This window comes from Lithobates pipiens, unplaced genomic scaffold, assembly GCF_037356315.1.
Source record: "Lithobates pipiens isolate NorthernLeopardFrog02 unplaced genomic scaffold, aLitPip1_a1.2 Scaffold_3, whole genome shotgun sequence".
Taxonomy (NCBI): domain Eukaryota; kingdom Metazoa; phylum Chordata; class Amphibia; order Anura; family Ranidae; genus Lithobates; species Lithobates pipiens.
Genome location: NW_027507790.1, coordinates 233,363,212 through 233,383,614, shown reverse-complemented (window position 1 = coordinate 233,383,614; position 20,403 = coordinate 233,363,212). Strand labels below are relative to the sequence as shown.

The 20,403-nt window shown below is 43.9% G+C and overlaps 1 protein-coding gene across 2 annotated transcripts in view; it reads right to left on the bottom strand.

Moving 5' to 3' along the window:
* Nucleotides 1-20,403, bottom strand: part of NPR3 (natriuretic peptide receptor 3) — a 154,057-nt gene that overhangs the window by 76,199 nt on the left and 57,455 nt on the right. The gene's annotated exons all lie outside the window — the stretch shown is intronic.

Sequence of the window (20,403 nt, the reverse complement as noted above, 5' to 3'; positions counted from 1 at the left end):
AACTAGCTATGCACATGTGTTATTACATTCTGCATGCCAGTCTCAAGCCTGAGCAATTGAAGAGATTTGAGGAAAGGAATGATGAACAACCTAATAAAAAATTTGCCAAGAAAATTTCTTGGGAAAGCCTTTTCCAGGTTATCGGACATTGCTGAGGGTCAGATACAACTAAAAAGTTGAAAAATGTAAGAAGTTAAAAGTTGAAAGGCTATACACATACATTTATATGTATGCTCCCCCATTGGCTCCCAAGAGCTTGTACTTACATACAAGCCAGTCAGATAAAATCAGCATGCAGAAGGAGGAGCAGGTACTTACAGACCCCCAGTGTGGAATGTGGACCCCAGTGTGGAATACTTGGATAGCCATTTCTTCAGAGGGAGCCACTGGAAATAATTGGGTCCTCCTAAGTGTCTTGTGACTACCTGCCTTGTTATTGAACCACATGGCACACCAACAGTTCACTTGGCAAAAACCAGGCTTACATTTTTACATTTTGAGGGTAATTTTTACTATTTATGGCATTACTCAAATACAGAAGGGAGTGTTTAGGGGTTGCAGGATACCCAAAAATGCAAAGAGGAGAACAAATGCACTGAGCCAGCAATAGGCCTTATGCAAGTGACCCCTAAAAGTTAATGCTGATGGACGGAAGACAGACAGATAAATCTGTTAACCTTTGAGAGCAGTAAACGGTGTTTCCTCGTACCAAGAACTCACTCATCTCTCTGTAAGCAGACAAAAATACCTGGCCTGAGGCCTAGCTCAAACAGCAGTCTTCACACACTTCACCTTCCCACACGGAGAAACCTAGTGGAAAGGGAGCTCTGGAAAGGGAACTCTGGAAAGGTGCTCCTAAACATTTATCATCTCTCCAGGCCATATATTTGAATGTAGCTGCCCAGGGATTGGCTTGGTCAGATAAACCAGGGCTGTCCCTCTTTTGGAACCAAATGCCTCTGTCCCTCTTTCCTCCTTACTTGTACCTTTCGTGGACAGATGTGTGAACCTCTATAATAAAGTCGTACACTACACTAAACCTTTCACCCACCTTTTTATTATCACATTATTATTTAAAAAAAAACATCATAAAGGAAACATAGTAATGGAAAAAGAACTTTTGGGTTTAGTCAATCATTTGTGCTTATTAATTCTTCATGAGCCACGTAACTGGGAATGTTGCAGGGGGTGGGTCTTTTGCCTACACACTTTGTGCTAAAAGGTGTCACACGTATCTCAGAAGGTTGGGAGGTATGGGAACCTCCTTCCAGGAACAGGCTGAAGCAATCAACCCACCAGGCTTAAGTAAAGCCTACGGAGCCCAGAATGGTATGCATTAGCTCAAGCTGGTTAACGCCTAGCAATAACATGCACTCTAAATTTAGACAGAGAGGCAAGTTCAGAAGGCAGTGGCCAAAAAGCAATGAAGGGTAAGATAAAGTAATTCTCACACAGGTGAGAACTGTGGAATTGGGTACCTGTAACAAAGATACCAAAAAAAAAAAAAAAGGTTGCAAATTGATGAAGGAGAGGAAAGTGCTGAGCAGTGCTTTCACTTTTGAGTAATGGCCCACTTTAACCATTTGGATAACTAATGCATCACCACTGCACTACAAGTCCATGAAGGAAGATCTGTTCAAGATCTGTTGCAAGTAGTAACCAATCAGATCATTCTATTTATCCTCCCATACTGTGAGAGAAAAATAAATAATCCTCTTGGGTTGCCACAAGTACATTCTTTCCCCAGTCACTTTGATAAATAAGACCTCTTGTGTTATGGTGAGAAGGGTTAACTAGGGATAAAATAGTCTGGCCGGCCCTTCTACATAAATAGCCAGGGTCGAAAACTGTTCCATTTTAGAATTCTGATCAAGCTATGAAAACAGCATTAGGGAATTCTCGTCATACCAGGAACAGAGATGGCATTAAGGACCTCGAAACACTAGTTGGATCCGAGCTGAAAAGAAAAAAAAAAATAAGGGCTGGGAATTATTTAATCAGAGAAGTCTGAATATTGTGGTGAAAGAGCCCAGACTGTTGTTTGTAAAAGTGTTATCTGCCGTTATTTTCAAACAGAGAAATTCTGTTGCTAATGCTATGCAACCAGGCCTACCTGATGATATATATCAAATTTCCTTACGTGCCTTATATTCATAAGGATGGCTGGGAAATGCGGGCTTTTCAGGACAACTGCATGTGCAGAAGACAGTAATGTCCTTTATCTGGTAGGGCCTTCCCTGGAGATTGTGCTGGAAAGACATTATGAACAGAGAGACAACCTGGTACATCCTTTGGAAAAAGTTTTTCCTACTTCTGCCCGGACCTGGACTAAAGATCTGTGTTGCTGAAAGTTACAAGTTGTATACAGCTCATTGTGGCTGTAAATGTTTATAATGTTCTCCTTGGCTTTCCTGTTCGAAGTCCAATTAAACATTCAATTTAAATCAGCTAAATACATTCCAGGTACATAAAAATAAAAGGTGGATAAAGTCTTACAGTTTATTTTTCACTAGAAAACAGCCACGACCTAAGCAGAAAAAGCTGGAGGTTGTATAGAAGAACCTTCACTTTTTGTAGAGAAGCAGTAGTTTCTCTGCAGAGGTCTAACATGCCATATAGTTCTGCAATCAGCATAGTTCATGATTAGTGAGGAGCATGGGGGGTTCAGACACAAGTCTGGACCCACCCAAGCTCATCACGCCGGGAATCTATCAAAGCTGACAGCCGTGCATATACACTCCCCTATACATGCCACTATACATGCCTCCGCCCACCATAATTGGCTGTCAACTTTGACAGCTTCCCTGTGGGATAGCTTGAGTGGGTTCAGAGTTGTGCCTATGCGCGCCTGAGCTCATCTCTACTAACGATCCCTTCTGACTGAAGAAATCTAGCTCTGACTCAGTGGGTGTGCCTTACCACTGCAGAGGGACCACTGATTTCCCACATAGAGAAAGTGTTCTTCTCCACAGCAAACCAATAGTTTTTTACTCAGGTTTTTCTCAGATGGCTTACTAATTGTAAGGCAGGTTATACACAGTCAGTGTTGATGGGGGAATCCCTACCACAGCGCCATTGTGTTCTGAGGTCCGGGAGCACATGGAGCCTTCACCACCGGCAGAATACAATGATCACTACTGGCAACTATACCAACCAGCAACGATAGGGCGAAGAAAAAACCCAGATCAGCTGGTTGTACTGAAGTTGATCGATGGATTAACCTTAGTACAACCAGCCTGCTCATAGATAGATCAAAATAATTTTGATCCATCTCTGGGCAGGCTGGGTGTACTGAAGTTAATCAATCGATTAAACCATCGATCATCGACTTAAGACTTTGCACTAATTTGATTTGATGCATTACAATCTCACGACAAAGATAGCTACTGTTTTTTAAAAAAGAGGTGTTTTACACACTTAAGAGACTTTCGAGGGTTAACAATATTATGCAGTTATAAAATGTAGGTGTAGCACCCTCCAGTAGTGCTAGGTTTGTTAGTATAGGAAAAATGTAGTTTAGCTAAGGACTAAGCCTGAGCTATGAATCTGGGTCAGGGTTCAGTGAGTCAGGGTTGGATGACTCATCCTAGCAGCCTCTCTGGTATCTCCCCCTGTTTTCTGGGACACTGGAGAATGTTCTAGACATAATGGGTGGAGGTCAGGAGGAGCTGTTTTAAATATCTATGAGGGCCTCAGCCAATCCCCAGTAAAGGGCTAGCAGGGGGAAGGCTACTTCATAAATAGGCATGAGTCATGCCAGTAGGGGAGTCAGTTGGAAGATGGAGTGCTGAGGAGGCTGTCGTGGCCCTCAAGGTTGCCCCCTAGTCTGGGGGGGGGGTGACCTCGGGTTTGGGTCAGGTGCTGGAAGGATCCTGCCATAACACACGAAGGAAGTCCTTCCTGGGGGCACGGAAGCAATAAGAGAGTACGGCAGGTGCAGGTCAGCACTACCCGAAGATCTCCTGATCACCTGGGTGGGCTGGTGAGTGTCAGTCTGGAGGACTGTGGTGAAGAAGCTAGCCTGGAGGGCTAGTAAAGGGACAGCTGCAACCAGGTGAGTTGGCAGTGCTGAAGAGGTGGTGCTAAGATCATTAACCACAGGAAGAAGAATACAAGCTGGACACTGTAATCTTTTTGCTACACAACCAAGGGGCCTCGGGTTCCTGCTTGTAATGGGCTATTACCTTTAATCTGACTGAGTGACTGTCAGATCTTCACACAGTGATCCAGCTGGGTTCTGCAGGCAAGTGTGTGCTGGAGGAAGAAGTAGAGTTGTATATAAAGACTGTATATAGGACCAATGTCCCTAAAGTTCTGCTAAACAGTACTTGCAAAAGCCTCCAAAAGCCTACAATTATGGCTGATTGAGGAGGCAATCTGAAATCTGACAGGCAAAATTCCGACACTCTGAGCCCCATAGGCAGGTCACATTTCAGACTACTGTTGAATTGGCTGACATTTGAGCCATGACTGGACTTGCAAACACCACCTGACGAGAAAAGTCAATTGAGCTGGGTGAAAAACTGTTGGAGAACAGTGACTGTAACCCTAAAGATGCAGCCACTTTTTGGTCATGCCGCTACCTGCTCTGCCCCTCCTTGCTCACAGGAGCACTGGGCTCAGGCTCTCAGTGGCTCGTTGAGAGGCTGAGCCATGTGCCAGTCCAGGCATGTGGGAAGATCTGGACCGCCTCTGTGATGTCAGCAGACAGTGGACTTCAGCCCGCTGTCTGCTGAAAGCAGGTCACAGGAGTGCAAAACTAACTGCACTCCTGTGATCCACAGGAGAAATACAGCCAAACAAGCTTTTACTTCTCCTTTAAATAGTGTCAGAGCCATCACCATGGCCTGTGGTGTCTCACTGTCTGATGGGAATATGCAGGAGACAGGAAAAGAATGACAACGTTCAGCGCAATCAGGGAGCTTCAGGGCTTTGCTTGTTAGCATGGCTTTGGCATTCTTATTAGCAGGTTTTTGGAGGCTATTTATCCCTGAGCGTCTTTAAAGTAAACCTCCATTTTTATTAATAACATTGATATACCATATATGACTGCGGCAAGAACTATTTTATAATATAATGCTATAAAAATAAATGCCTTTCAATTCTCCACTGCAGGCAGAAATGGTTTTATACAATTGCCACAAAAATAAACATTTGCAATATTGGTACATAATGACCACAAACATCTAATTTCATAATCGTGTGATTAGCTCATCTCTTCCCAACAGTTTTCCACATCTCATCTCTTCTTTTCTTAGTATCATCATAACAGATGAAGTTAAGAACGTTTGCTAAAAAAAAACATTTTTTTTTCAATTTATTCAACTTCCACTATTACCTCCTTTTCCTGTTATTAAAAGACATTTTCATACCATCTCTAACATAATGTTAACTAGGTAGGTTTAAATATACATTACATAAATATATCTCTTAATTTATGATTAGCAAGGTAGTTTCAACAAAGATCAGAGTATAACACCCACCACCATCCCATTCAGTGATATCTGCTCACCGACTCTGTCCGTGGTGCTGACACATGATGGAACACGCAAAGACAACCAGTGCCTAATGCAAACAATATCTGAAGGTAGTACTATCCTTATTACCCATAGCAACCAAGAATATTCTCCTTTTCATGCCTCCAACACAATATGGAACAATGAAACAGAGAGTTATTGGTGGCTATGGGAAGCCCCAAACATTTCCTACTATGAGTCGGTGATGGTCAACGCGTAGGAGGCCTCAAGTGCAGCTTCTAACATCACCAAAGAACCATACACAACATGCAATGACTGGAATGCCACAGAAAGCTCTCAGACAAGCAACAGGGGATGCTTAACAGCAGGGGTCTCAAACTTGTGGCCCTCAAGCTGTTGCAAAACTACAAGTCCCATGAGCCATTGCAAGGCTGACAGTTAAAAGCATGACTCCATCAGGCAGAGATGCTGGGACTTGTAGTTTTGCAACAGCTGGAGGGCCGCTAATTTGAGACCCCTGCTTAACAGGAATGATTAAACAAAAGATGTTCTGCCACACAAAGTAATCAGTGTCTAGCCTGTATGCAACACAGTCCAAATGTTAAGAATAAAAAAATGTCCATGGGTTTCAAAAACCGTCCATGAGGGTTAAACTGCAGAGTTTGGCCTATTCTTTTAGGTAATGCAAGAGAAAAAGAAAAGGGAGAAGCATCATCAAGTGCAATATAAAAACAAGTGGTTTATTCACACAAGATTAAGAAGGCTCACAGGATGTGTAGTAAAATAAGGCTTATCATGTGTAGAATCAGACATCGGCCGCTCATCCCATCCTACAGACTCTGCCACCGCAATCCACAGGGCTATATCTGATAGAGTTGGGGCATGGATGTAAGTGTTCTTAATCTTGTGTGAATAAACCACTTGTTCTGATACTGCATTTAGATGGAGCTTCACCCTTGTCTTTTTCTCAATAGGCATGGTGCAAGTGATAAAAAGCACTGAAAACACGCTATAAGATTTGTTGGAGACTGGGGAGTCATAGACTTGAGACACATTACATGAGTCTACTAGAGATAACTGCTATTACAGCCCCTTTGCAATTCATGCTTGCATATTTCTGCTCCCTGCAGCCCCCTTAAGCCCCATATACACTATTAGATTTTCTACAAATTTTTGTCTTCACATTTACCAAAACTACGTAGTGCAAGGGCTACCTGATTGCATAGAAATTGAAACTCTAATGCCCCGTACACAAGAGCGGATTTTCCGTCAGAAAAAACGTGGATGTTTTTTCCGACAGAATTCATCTCAAGCTTGCCTTGCATACACACACGGTCACACAAAAGTTCTCTGAACTTTCGACCATCAAGAACGCAGTGACATACAACACTACGACGAGCCGAGAAAAGGAACTTCAATGCTTCCGAGCATGCATCAAATTGTTTCCGGGCATGTGTTGAAATATTGCGTGTCGGAATTTGTACAGACGATTGCATTTTCGGATAGGAACTTTTCCCGACCGAAAAATAGAGAACACGCTCTCAATCTTTTGCTGGCTGGAATTTTGCCAGCTATTGACCGATGGAGCATACACACGGTCGCATTTTCCGACAAAAAGCTCTCATCTGAGTTTTGCTGGCAGAATTTCCGATCGTGTGTACGCGGCATTAGGGTTTGACCTCATATTATATGGTTTTGGTAAATCTGAAGACAAAAATCTGCAGACAATCTAATAGTGTGTATGGGGCCTTAAAAAATATTTCTTACACAACTTATATTTCTTTCAGCATGGTCAATTACAAAAGATTGAAGGGGAAAAAACATAAAAAGTGAAAAAGTATGGGTAGCACAGAAAAAAGTAAGATAGGAAATAAATAAAATAAGCCAGTCTAAAGAATGCTTTTCCTTCAATGGTCTGAGCAAGCACCTAGACAAGGTAAAAGAAAATACTGGATGCAAAGGCCCCATAAAAGTGGCAAAGGGCAGCATGTGGTCCTTGGGCTGAAGGTTGGACATCAGAGCTTTAAGCACATTCGCATCTACCATTCATCGCTATGCAAACAGGTATAATGGTTTAAGAAATGATTGTAGCCATATGGATTAAGCCTCTTTATGTTTAAAAAAAAAAAAAAAAGATTATGTAAAAAGAAAATGTACATTTCTAGCTGTTTTTGAGCTATAGGGCACCACCTGTTGGGTGATATGCTTTAAGAAGACTCAAAAAGATTCAAGGCGGCAAAAATCTGATATGAAGAGGCAGAAAAAAATAATAGTCAATAAAATCTAAATTATAGAACACTTGGACTGTACAATAAAAAAACAGTCAATGAAATCTAATTTATAGAACACTTGGACTGTAAAATTAAAATATGATACTAAATGTAATCAACGCAGCCATATTAGGTAACGTTCTCATAACTTTGGTCAAATTTAAAAATTTAAAAAAATTCTACGTCTACTTTTCCAATAATATTCAGCCAGTAATTTGCAGTTTGCCTGCAGCTGCACTTGAAATATTAATTCACATGGACTGTCCATTTACTACATATAAAAGTGTTTTAGTGTTCTGTGTCTGTTCCAGAAGAGATCACAAGAAAAGAGCCAAGATCTGACATGGCAATGCTTCCTGTATGCTATCTAGTTCATAGGTGTCATTTCATATGTTGTTGCACAGTTTTGTCATTAATGAAAAGGTAATATATACAATGAAAAATATTTATTCAGGCAAATGTTTTAGAAAGGAAAAAGGAAATACTGGCTTATTATGATCATCCTTTCCGCGTTTTATGAGTCTTCATTTATTTAGCAGATTTAAAGGGATAGCACAGTGTGTTTTCAGTAAGTATTTTTTTTAAAGCTGTACTGCAGCCAAAAATATCAAAATGAAAGAACAGCCCATTAAAAGATAAAGTTACAAAACCAAATTTTGCTGCAATATTCACTTTTAACCCTGAGATTTCCCATGCAGTACTTCTTGCTTGTTCCTAGATGTCCTCATTCGGATATCCAGCATCATTCAACCTTCCTATGAGCCTGGTTCATTCTGGACCTGCCCCCAACCAGTGACTGGATAGTAAGTAAAGGGGGAGCCCAATGATGAGCTCATCTCTATGTTACTATGCTCTCTCCTCCTATCGGCATCCCTTTTGTCATCACATATGAATATCTCACTGTGCTGCTTCTTCCTCCCACACTCCAATCTAGCTGTACTGTAAGACTCACGTAAGGGTCCAAGGCGGAAACCTGGGTGATGCCGATACCAAAGAAGTTTTTAATCATAGATGTTTTTTGTTTTTTTTTTCATTCTTAAAGTCTATATATCAATAAAACTAAACGTGCAAGTGTGTATCCCAACAAACTTCAGTGATAATAAGAGTCCCACTTTACTGTGACATAACCCCAAACATGGGGGTGACAATAAAGTGTAAAGAAAACAAAAAAATAAATGTGTAAGCAATAAAGGCACTAAAGTCCATATAATAATAAAGCAAAACGTGCAGGGTGTAAGTCCCAATAAACTTCGGTGTCCACAAGAGTCCCACTTTATTGTGACAAAAGGTAATTCCACCGCAGTGTAGCTCCCACCACCTTAACCACTTGCCGACCGCCTCACGCCGATGTACGTCGGCAGAATGGCACAGGCAGGCATAATCACATACATGTACGTGATTTGCCTCCCGCGGGTCGGGGGCCCGATCGGGCCCCCGCCCGGTGCCTGCGGCGGTCGGTTTTCGTTCGGGAGCGATCCCGGACGAGGGGACGGCCATTCATTCATGGCCACCCCCTCGCGATCGCTCCCGACGAATGGAAATCCCCGGTGACATCACTTCCTCTCCTGTAATGTAAACACAGGAGAGGAAGTGATGTATTCTCTCCTCCGTGTCGGTATTTTTCGTTCCGACACGGAGGAGAGCGGATCAGTGAGTTGCACCAACACATCCCACACACAGTAGAACATGCCAGGCACACTCACACCCCCCCTTTACCCCCCGATCACCCCCCCAATTACCCCTGCCCCCCAGTCACAGTGACACCAATGTCATTTTTTTTTTTTTTTTTTTTTTTTTGCATTGGTGTCATTTGTGACTGTAATAACTGTTAGGGCAGTTAGGGTTAGCCCCCTTTAGTTCTAATGTACCCCCCTAACCCCCCCAATAAAGGTTTAACCCCGTGATCACCCCCCGTCGCCAGTGTCACTAAGGCTGGGTTCACATTGCAGCGGTTTATGAGAACGAATGTGATTCGCACCGCACTGCAGTGCAAATCACATCCGATCTCTGTGCGATTCGAGTTCAGCCATTCGCCGCACCCGCCGCACCCGCCGCACCCGCCGCAAATTCGCACGGGACCCTTTTTTTGGCCCGCAGCAGAATCGGATCGCATGGGTGTTCACACCATGCGATCCGAGTTTGCAGATCGCACTGCGATATGCGAACTGATCTGGGGGTGTCAGTAACATTTCACTGACACTCCCAGCAGTTCGCATAGGGCAGTGTGAACTGCCGCCGGGAGGCATGCGATGCGGGAACCCGCCGCGGATTCGCGGCGTTTCCGCATCGCTCCAGTGTGAACCCAGCCTAATAAGCGATCATTTTTCTGATCGCCGTATTAGTGTCACAGGTGACGCTAGTTAGGCAGGTAGGTATTTAGGTTCGCCGCAGCTTTTTATAGCGCTAGGGACCCCCATATACTACCGCATAAAGCCCCCTGATTGCCCCCTAGTTAACCCTTTCACCAGTGATCACCATATAACTGTTACAGGTGACGCTGGTTGGTTAGTTATTTTTTTATAGTTTCAGGGCACCCGCCATTTATTACCTAATAAAGGTTTAACCCCCTGATCACCCGGCAGGTGTCATTTGTGACTAATAACTGTTAGGGCAGTTAGGGTTAGCCCCCTTTAGTTCTAAGGTACCCCCCTAACCCCCCCAATAAAGGTTTAACCCCGTGATCACCCCCCGTCGCCAGTGTCACTAAGGCTGGGTTCACATTGCAGCGGTTTATGAGAACGGATGTGATTCGCACCGCACTGCAGTGCAAATCACATCCGATCTCTGTGCGATTCGAGTTCAGCTATACAGATAGTATGGCTGAATTCGTGTCGCACCCGCCGCACCCGCCGCAAACTCGCACGGGACCCTTTTTTTGGTCCGCAGCAGAATCGGATCGCATGGGTGTTCACACCATGCGATCCAAGTTTGCAGATCGCACTGCGATATGCGAACTGATCTGGGGGTGTCATTAACATTTCACTGACACTCCCAGCAGTTCGCATAGGGCAGTGTGAACTGCCGCCGGGAGGCATGCGATGCGGGAACCCGCCGCGCATTCGTGGCGTTCCCGCATCGCTCCAGTGTGAACCCAGCCTAATAAGCAATCGTTTTTCTGATCGCTGTATTAGTGTCACAGGTGACGCTAGTTAGGCAGGTAGGTATTTAGGTTCGCCGCAGCTTTTTATAGCGCCAGGGACCCCCATATACTACCGCATAAAGCCCCCTGATTGCCCCCTAGTTAACCCTTTCACCAGTGATCACCATATAACTGTTACAGGTGACGCTGGTTGGTTAGTTATTTTTTTATAGTTTCAGGGCACCCGCCATTTATTACCTAGTCTCACTAGTGTACCCCTAAATTTAGGGGTGTCTACTTTCTAAAATGGGGTCATTTGGGGGGGGGGGTTTGTGCCATCTTGGCATTTTATGGCCTTCAAAACTGTAACGCCCTTAGAAAGCCTGAAGGCGGTGCTTGGTTTTTGGGGCCCCGTACGCGGCTAGGCTCCCAAAAAGTCCCACATATGTGGTATCCCCGTACTCAGGAGAAGCAGCAGAATTTATTTTGGGGTGTCATTTCACATATGCCCATGGCATGCGTGAGCAATATATCATTTAGTGACAACTTTGTGAAAAAAAAAAAAAGTTTGTAATTTTCCCGCAACTTGTGGCAAAATATAAAATATTCCATGGACTCAACATGCCTCTCAGCAAATAGCTTGGGGTGTCTACTTTCTAAAATGGGGTCATTTGTGGGGGTTTTGTGCCATCTTGGCATTTTATGGCCTTCAAAACTGTAATAGGTAGTGAGAAGTGAACTCAAAAAATTACGCCCTTAGAAAGCCTGAAGGCGGTGCTTGGTTTTCGGGGCCCCGTACGCGGCTAGGCTCCCAAAAAGTCCCACATATGTGGTATCCCCGTACTCAGGAGAAGCAGCAGAATTTATTTTGGGGTGTCATTTCACATATGCCCATGGCATGCATGAGCAATATATCATTTAGTGACAACTTTGTGAAAAAAAAAAAAAAAAAAAAAAAAGTTTGTAATTTTCCCGCAACTTGTGGCAAAATATAAAATATTCCATGGACTCAACATGCCTCTCAGCAAATAGCTTGGGGTGTCTACTTTCTAAAATGGGGTCATTTGTGGGGGTTTTGTGCCATCTTGGCATTTTATGGCCTTCAAAACTGTAATAGGTAGTGAGAAGTGAACTCAAAAAATTACGCCCTTAGAAAGCCTGAAGGCGGTGCTTGGTTTTCGGGGCCCCGTACGCGGCTAGGCTCCCAAAAAGTCCCACATATGTGGTATCCCCGTACTCAGGAGAAGCAGCAGAATTTATTTTGGGGTGTCATTTCACATATGCCCATGGCATGCATGAGCAATATATCATTTAGTGACAACTTTGTGAAAAAAAAAAAAAAAAAAAAAAAGTTTGTAATTTTCCCGCAACTTGTGGCAAAATATAAAATATTCCATGGACTCAACATGCCTCTCAGCAAATAGCTTGGGGTGTCTACTTTCTAAAATGGGGTCATTTGTGGGGGTTTTGTGCCATCTTGGCATTTTATGGCCTTCAAAACTGTAATAGGTAGTGAGGCGTGAAATCAAAAATTTACGCCCTTAGAAAGCCTGAAGGCGGTGCTTGGTTTTCGGGGCCCTGTACGCGGCTAGGCTCCCAAAAAGTCCCACATATGTGGTATCCCCGTACTCAGGAGAAGCAGCAGAATTTATTTTGGGGTGTCATTTCACATACGCCCATAGCATGTGTGAGCAATATATCATTTAGTGACAACTTTGTGTAAAAAAAAAAAAAAAATTTTTTTTTTGTCATTATTCAATCGCTTGAGGCAAAAAAATAAAATATTCAATGGGCTCAACATGCCTCTTATCAATTTCCTTAGGGGGTCTACTTTCCAAAATGGGGTCATTTGGGGGGGTTTTGTACTGCCCTGTCATTTTAGCACCTCAAGAAATGAGATAGGCAGTCGTAAACTAAAAGCTGCGTAAATTCCAGAAAACGTACCTTAGTTTGTAGATGTGACAACTTTTGCGCAAACCAATAAATATACAATTATTGACTTTTTTTTTACCAAAGACATGTGGCTGAATACATTTTGGCCTAAATGTATGACTAAAATTGAGTTTATTGGATTTTTCTAATAACAAAAAGTAGAAAATATCATTTTTTTTCAAAATTTGCGGTCTTTTTACGTTTATATCGCAAAAAATAAAAATCGCAGAGGCAATCAAATACCATCAAAAGAAAGCTCTATTTGTGGGAAGAAAAGGACGCAAATTTTGTTTGGGTACAACATTGCATGACCGCGCAATTACCAGTTAAAGCAGCGCAGTGCCAAATTGTAAAAAGACCTCTGGTCATTTACCAGCAAAATGGTCCGGTCTGAAAGTGGTTAAGAAGCACAGGCTTACCAGATGGACATGACCCGAATAGACTTATATCTAAGGGGTCGGTAATGGCTTGTAATCCCAGCTACTGCAACCCTGGATTCAGCATTCCATCATTAAAGGGGTCCAAGCAAATGGTTCATACAGTATGGCAGACTGCGTACAATCACCGTTTTTATGTACAGACAGCTCCGGCAACAATTCAGGCATGAAAGTGGAAGGATAGAGCCGACATAGTATAATAACGTTTTTTTTTTTAAATTACTTTAATAAAAATAAAATATCAAACTCACATTTCCATTGTAATTAATAAGCATATCGAAGGAAATAGGCAGTGGCGGAGTCTTCCCGACACGTTTCGACCTACAGGTCATCATCTGGGGTGGGATTTTTTTGTTTTCTTTACACTTTGTTGGGATACACAATACTTTTAATAAAGCACAGCAAAGAGCAGGAAGCTGAGTGTAATCTGAGAACTGAGTGGAGGAAATGGATACCCACCCCCCCCCCCCCCCCACACACACACACAATCTCAGTTGGAAACATGCACAGTTAGAACACCAGCTGTGTTGTGCTAGGGGGGCAAGGCTGTCTCCCAGATTTCTTAGTGTAGGAATAAACTGTCTGAAGTGACTTATGCAGATAGCAGAGGAATAAGAGAGCACACACATCACACTAGGTGCTATATATTGAGGCAAGTGCACTTTTTAATTTCAGAAGTTTACAACCCCTTTAATACTTTCTCTGACACTGACTTGAAACAATCATGGAGCTAGTCTAGTCAAGTGTGCTTGGTGGATGATGTAGAAATAACTGAAGCCTGTGGATCCGTTTTAAAAGAAGAGTTTAGCAGTGGCAACCCATGTATTTTCCCAATACAGGTTCCTAGAAATGCAGGTATATATCTTCTATTATCATCAAATTCCCCTTGGGGTCTTGAAACCCATGGTGCTCTATAATGCAAATGTCAGCTTGATCCCATCTAGTAATTTTTTTCCCTCGACCCCATCCCGCCCCTTCTCCGATACATGTGCCTTACCATTCTAGACCATTCACTAACCAATATTAAGGTTCAGGAGGTGGATCAAAGTGCCATCTTCTTTCGATTACATCAATATTTGGAGTGGCCCTGATTTCAGGGTCCTGGAGAACTCCTCCTGGAGCATTAATTTAATTCATGGACTTAGTTTGCTCATTTTGTGTAACATATTCATTTTTGAACCCTTTGTGAAAGGTAAAAATAACATACATATGAGTCTGAAGTGAAGTATAAACAGATTACTTTAGCTATGCTTACTTTCTGATGTAAAAATGCTGATGTTTCCTAATACGCTGCGTTCGTGGAATAAGACTGCTTACATTTTTATAGTCTGCACCGAGCAAATGTTTTTTTATTAAACTAGATTACACTGGATTTCAGTCTGTGTTTGTCTTCTAATATAACAATATGCAAAACCAGATAGCATTCTTTCCAGATAAAAGTCAGGGACAAGCTGTCTATTTTGAATGACTACAATGGTGTACCATGGAGCCTGTTATCTGGCAACACACACGGCCCAGAGGACTTCCATGAACACCAGTTATCAGAATGGCCTTTAATTCCACAAAAAAGTTTTACTATCAAGAAACAAACAGCTGAAGATTGTTGCCCAGTGTCCTCACACTAGTCTGTTATCAGCCCGGGTTAAACAGCAGACCATTGCCATGGCAGTTTTAGGCCGGTAGTTAGATGTCGCAAACTTAAGCATATTAATTTTCAACACAAATATCATGTATGCAGGCACATTTAGATCCTTGATATTTATTCGGCACTGATGTATATGTGATATTTTAGTACACAAATAATAAATAAGTTACTTCCCTTACCAAAATTTGCAAACTTCAGATGTACCTCAAAAGCTAACTCCTAATCACAATCTAATACTTAACCCAGCCTTTCTCAACCTTTTTAACACAGAAGAACCCTTGAAGCAATATTTGGTCTGAAGGAACCCTTGCTATCTATTACCATAACTACAACTCACAGCACATTACTGTAAGGCCCCATTCACACCTGAGCGTTTTGCAGCTTGAAGCCTCACGCTACAAAACGCTGGAGGGGGAAAAAAATCTATAATTCTCTATGGAGATGGTTCAAATCTCCACTCCAAAACGCCTGAAGCCAGACGCTCAAAAATGCCTGAAGCTCAAACAACTTCTGGAACTCTTTTTTAGGCAGATTTTGGCGTTTTTCTGCTTTTTACATTGTTGACCTTTTGACCTGTACAAAATTTACTCAAAAGTGTGTCTAAATCGTGGCAAAAATGCAGTAAAATCGCACGACTTTCTGCCTGAAAACGATACGTTCGTACGTGAATGGGGCCTAATGGTTAATAAAAGAGTATGCAATTTGTGGTCAGTAGGAAGAATCTCCTCCTAACAAATAGTTAAAAAGAACAGTAGTGGGGTTACTTATCTGCGGGGCAGAAATTGCTCATTGTTTAAGGAGCCCATAACAATCTATGAAGGAACCCTGTTTGAAAAGGCTGACTTAACTCAACCCCTAAATTTCCACCTAGCCCATGAAACCAAACATAAACCTCAATCTGACCATACTGTAAAACCACCTAGACCATACTCTAAATTCTAAGCATAATAATTTAGCCAAAACCAGTTCTAACTCCTAAAACTCAACTGTTCTGGTCACCAATCCTCAGGAGGGAGGTGCAGCAACTGGAGACAGTCCAGAGAAGTCCCCTTATTAACTAAGTTAGAAAGGGGACTGGAGGAACTCAGTTATGAGGAACAACTACAAGCACTAAACTTATACTATCTGAGAGAGGTCATGAGATGCCTAACCACTTCAGCCCCAGAAGATTTGGCTGCTCAATGACCAGGCCATTTTTTGTGATATGGCACTGCGTCGCTTTAACTGACAATTGCGCGGTCGTGCGATGCTGTTCCCAAACAAAACTGACGTCCTTTTTTTCCCACAAATAGAGATTTCTTTTGGTAGTATTTAATCACCTCTGTGTTTTTTATCTTTTGCGCTATAAACAAAAGAAGAACGTCAATTTTGAAAGAAACACAATATCTTTTACTTTTTGAGATAATAAATATCCCAAATTTTCAAAAAAACTTATTTATTTTTTTTGCTACTAATTTTTAATATTAGGACATTCATCTGTCCCAGGATTCAGTGCTGTCCTCACTTGTCTGGTTTCTTCACCAGCCTTTGATCCCTGGCGCCAACATACTAACCATGGGCAGCCGGCTGTGACTGCTTGAGGCTTCACAGCTGGCTGCTCACTATGCATGCATGAGCCACGCTGCCCAATCTGAATGGTCCCGCAGCTTTCTGGGACCTGTGACATGTCTCTGAAGGCTGCTGGGGGAAGTAGAAGGAGGGGGCGAACTTCCGTTCAGATCTCTGTGGTGATCCGTCTGGAAGTGGCGGAGTGGGTACCGGTTAAAATCAGGTACCCGCTATCCCCCCCCCCCCCAAAAAAAATAATGTGCTAAATTCCGCTTTAAGCCTTTAACTGAACTGTACCCATAAAGCTGCTAACTATAACTTAAACCACAAACCTCAGCCTATATTAAAACTCTAAACCTTCACCTAATCAAATTTCATAGTAACCTCTAATCCTAATGCTTTCCTCTAAGCATAACCCTAAACTTAAATCTGTCTGCTAATCCTAAACCACAACCTCACTTTTAAACCCCAACCCAAAATGTCAACATAACCCATAAACCCAACCCTAAATTTCAATCAAATACCCAAACCTAACACAAAGTGAGAAGATCAGCCATAATACTAGCATCAATCATTTTATCACAATAAAAATGATTCCATTATGCTGATACTAGGACTGACAATACTATTGCAAAGAAATTGTCTTGTGCCAAAACAAACATATACTGTAATATAACAGTAAAAATGTTTGCACCAACATCAAAGAGACAAGTTGTCAGCACCTAATAAACTGTGTCATAATAACCATGCAGAATTCAGCCAGCTAATAAACTGTAAGCACTCATAAACCCCATATTGATGGAATAACCTTAACTTTTCCTGAGTACTCCCTGACACCTGCATTCAGGGCCGGACTTTCAATAGGGCTTGACGGGGCTCAAGCCCATGGGCCCCGTCCAATAGGGGGCCCCGCGAGCCCCGCCAGCCCATACACGAGGCGTCCGCGCTATAACGTCCCTGGACGTCCTCCTCTCGTTTACTTCCCCTGATGCGTGCCGCGGGCGCGCATCGGGGAAGTACTGTGTCGACTCGGCAGTGTCCCTTGGACACAGCCAAACAGCCAATCACAGATCATGCTAAATGGCCAATCACAGCGGCCATTTAGCACTGATCTGAGTGTCCAATGGCAATGAGAGATGATATCATGAGATCATCTCTCATCGCCGGCTCTCCCCCTCACAGAGACAGCCTGTGAGGAGGGAGAGCGACGTGCATTTCACTGTGAGTAAAAAAAATAAAAAAAAACAGTGTAAAGTGCTGTCCCCAGTGCCACCTGTCCCATCTGTCCCCAGTGCCACCTGTCCCATCTGTCCCCAGTGCCACCTGTCCCATCTGTCCCCAGTGCCACCTGTCCCATCTGTCCCCAGTGCCACCTGTCCCATCTGTCCCCAGTGCCATCTGTCCCATCTGTCCCCAGTGCCACCTGTCCCCAGTGCCATCTGTCCCATCTGTCCCCAGTGCCACCTGTCCCCAGTGCCATCTGTCCCCAGTGCCACCTGTCCCCAGTGCCACATATAAGTGCCATCTGTACTTAGTGCCATCTGTCATCAGTGCCACCTGTCCCCAGTGCCACTGCCATGTATAAGTGCCACCTGTCCCCAGTGCCATCTGTCCCACCTGTCCCCAGTGCCATCTGTCCCCAGTGCCACCTGTCCCCAGTGCCACATATAAGTGCCATCTGTACTTAGTGCCATCTGTCATCAGTGCCACCTGTCCCCAGTGCCACTGCCATGTATAAGTGCCACCTGTCCCCAGTGCAATCTGTCCCATCTGTCCCCAGTGCCACCTGTCCCCAGTGCCATCTGTCCCCAGTGCCACCTGTCCCCAGTGCCACGTATAAGTGCCATCTGTACTTAGTGCCATCTGTCATCAGTGCCACCTGTCCCCAGTGCCACGTATAAGTGCCATCTGTCATCAGTGCCACCTGTCCCCAGTGCCACGTATAAGTGCCATCTTTCATCAGTGCCACCTGTCCCCAGTGCCACGTATAAGTGCCATCTGTCCCCAATGCCACCTGTCCCCAGTGCCACATATAAGTGCCATCTGTCATCAGTGCCATCTGTCCCCAATGCCACCTGTCCCCAGTGCCACATATAAGTGCCATCTGTCCCCAATGCCACCTGTCCCCAGTGCCACATATAAGTGCCATCCGTCATCAGTGCCACCTGTCCCCAGTGCCACGTATAAGTGCCATCTGTCATCAGTGCCATCTGTCCCCAGTGCCACGTATAAGTGCCATCTTTCATCAGTGCCACCTGTCCCCAGTGCCACGTATAAGTGCCATCTTTCCCCAATGCCACCTGTCCCCAGTGCCACATATAAGTGCCATCTGTCATCAGTGCCATCTGTCCCCAGTGCCACGTTTAAGTGCCATCCGTCATCAGTGCCACCTGTCCCCAGTGCCACTGCCATGTATAAGTGCCACCTGTCCTCAGTGCCATCTGTCCCCAGTGCCACATATAAGTTCAATGTTATTTTGTTATATTCTTGCAATTGATTTGTTATGATTGCAACCTTACAAGGTAGTTGATTCAAGTTTTTCAATATTTTTTCCAGGTAAATAAGTGTTTTATGTTCTCATTCTGACCAAGACATTTGTGCATTGCAATAAACACTTGATCACTTTGAACTTTTTTCATCATTATTTATTTATTGGAAAAAAGCTTTTCAAGCTTCAATCGGTAATCGATTATTACTTTTTTTTTAGCATTTTACGCTGTCTATGGTACCAGTCACCTTTTAAAAGTAGCTTGGCACTTCAAATAACGATTGGATCGATTATATTGTTACGGCACCAGATGGCGACAAATTAATATAGAAGGTAGGGCCCGAAAGTGACTCAAGCCCAGGGGCCCCCAGCACCCTAAGTCCTGCCCTGCCTGCATTTATATAGCTCTAAAACACAAGCTTCCAGGTTATGCTTAGATTATTGATGACCTACAATGAACATGACCTGCACCATCATTGGCAGTAGCACTGCAAACTTTGCTCTCCTGCATACCTTCTATGGCAGTGATTCTCAACCTGGGGTCGGGACCCCCTTGGGGGTCGAATGACGATTTGCCAGGGGTCACGAATGCTGGGCTGTTCCTGAAGCCCGCACCGCTCTCCAAGTCTTTGTGCGCCCGCCCAGCAGGGCTGTCCCTGGAGCCCATGGCTGTCCACTCAGCCTCATTGCAGCTGCCCATTCAGTTCACAACATGGCTGAGGGGCTGTCATGGGCTGTTCCTGAAGCCTGCACCGCTCTCCCAGTCTTTTTGCGCCGCCCAGCAGGGCTGTCCCTGGAGCCCATGGCTGCCCACTCAGCCTCTTGGCAGCTGCCCATTCAGTTAACGACATGGCTGGGGGGCAGAGACTAGAGGTCAGCTGACTGGTGAGGAATGTGAAGTGGGAGGGGCTGGGGGAAACCCTATCTCCTGATTTTGGCATAGGTGTCACTGCTACGAGACACCACAAAGTTGGACAAACAGTGAGTAACTCTACCTGTGATTAGAGTTGCCATTAAAAGTCCCCACTACAGTTCTCAGATCAGTGGGTGACCTCGATCAAGAGCACCTAAGTTGGCTGATCAGAACCCCCCACCAGCATGGACACTAATCCCAAATCCCCGCCAGCACTGCCACTGATCCCATTCCCCCCACCAAAGAGTAAAAATAGAGAATAGATAGAAGAGAGAGAAAAAGAGGGGGAGGAACAAAGAAAGGGAGGGAAAGAACAAGAAAGACGGCTAGTGATAGGAATGGGGAAAAAAAAACAAGGCGAGCATTCATCAGGGAAGCAGTTACCCATGGTAACTTTGGAGGAGCTGCAGAAATCCACAGCTCAGGTGGGAGAATCTGTCCACAGGACAACTATTAGTCGTGCTCTCCACAAATATGCTCTTTATGGAAGAGTGGTAAGAAGAAAGCCATTGCTGAAAGAAAGCCATAAGAAGTCCCATTTGCAATTTGCGAGAAGCCATGTGGGGGACACAGAAAACATGTGGAAGAAGGTGCTCTGGTCAGATGAGACCAAA